Below are 1,400 nucleotides of genomic sequence, written 5' to 3'. Positions count from 1 at the left end.
TACTGAAACATTGAAGTTTCTTTTAAAGGAGACAAGCTTAAAAAGCAGGCCAGTACTCCTGTGGTTTAATTTCAACTTTCTGGACAGTTAAATAAAATTTTTTACTTAAAATATTTTCATATGGCTTTGTTTTAAGAACAAAAAAATATGAATCTGCCTTACAAAATGTAAAAGTTCTAAATGCAATTTCTTTCCTCATTTGTCAAAGCAACCTTAAAATTAAATTCAAATGCCCTTATATATATGTTTATCAACTCCATATAGTAATTTTAAAGTGTACATGGTCTTTCCTAGGTAAAATTTATATCTCCCTGGAAGTGAAACAGTAAATCCTGGGCTTTCATATATGAACACTAAGCAATTTGTCAATATACCATATAGTTCTGAACGCACTAATAATACAGAGCTTAATTTTGTTCTTTAGTCTTGATGTATTCACTGATAATGGTGGGAGAGACCTCAGCTTGGCAATCTACAGCAAGTTAGGTAGGAAAAGATAACATTATTCATACACATATGCTGAGAAAATGAGTGACAGAATGTGGATACTTCAGTGGCCAGTGTCACTGCTGTGTTTATCTTGTATCAATCACTCTAGTCCTGAGCTGGAAGTACATTGATAACATAACACTCAGAAGTTCACATTCAAAAGAAAAATGTTAGGGATTTCCCTGGTGGTCCAGTGGTTAAGACTCTGCACTTCGATTGGAGGGGGCCTGGGTTCAATCCCTGGTTGGGGAACTAAGATCCCACAAGCCACATAGCACAGCCAAAATATATAGTCAAAAGGAAAAAGTTGATAAAACTTTTTAAATGAAATGATAACAAGCAGGAAACAGTTTGTGAAGTTTCCCTCTGGTTTCCTGATCAGCTACTTTCAAACTCAGCATTCTGCGTCTGCAGTTGGTAATTTTGACTGAGTTCAAGATGATCAAGAATTATAGAACTGTTAACCTCATTTAGTATTTACAAGATGAGAGTTGTAAATAGGTACTCCTTGACATCCTCCAGGCCTCTTTGCCACCTTTGATTACTCTCTATTCCTTGGCAGTGTCATTCACTTTATGATTTCAGTTATCATTTCCATATGTGCAGCTATATCTCCAGCCTCACATTTCCCATAATCTGCCACACAGCTCAGCATATCCTGCCAGTACATCAGATTCCAAACTAAAGTCATCATTTTCTCTCCTAAATCTTTTTCCTTTTTCTTTACTTTCTTTTTTAACCCATTATTGAGGGTTTTTTTTTTTTTTGTCTAGCCACTTGTATCAAAAAAGTACATATTGTTCTACCATGCCAAGATTTCTCTCACATCCATCCTCCTTTCTATTCACCCTGCTGCTATCCTATATTACTCAGGTTCTCATTTCCCTTCGTATTTGGTCACATGGTTATTT

The 1,400-nt window shown here is 35.6% G+C and overlaps 1 non-coding gene across 1 annotated transcript; it reads left to right on the top strand.

Moving 5' to 3' along the window:
* Positions 1–668: 668 nt before the first annotated feature.
* TRNAR-UCG (transfer RNA arginine (anticodon UCG)) lies at positions 669–741 on the top strand. Its single transcript has one exon. It is a non-coding gene; the product is annotated as a tRNA-Arg (tRNA).
* Positions 742–1,400: the final 659 nt, after the last annotated feature.

Source organism: Giraffa tippelskirchi, chromosome 3 (assembly GCF_054371585.1).
Source record: "Giraffa tippelskirchi isolate mGirTip1 chromosome 3, T2T-mGirTip1v1.2.pri, whole genome shotgun sequence".
NCBI lineage: Eukaryota > Metazoa > Chordata > Mammalia > Artiodactyla > Giraffidae > Giraffa > Giraffa tippelskirchi.
This window is presented reverse-complemented; position numbering and strand designations above follow the sequence as displayed.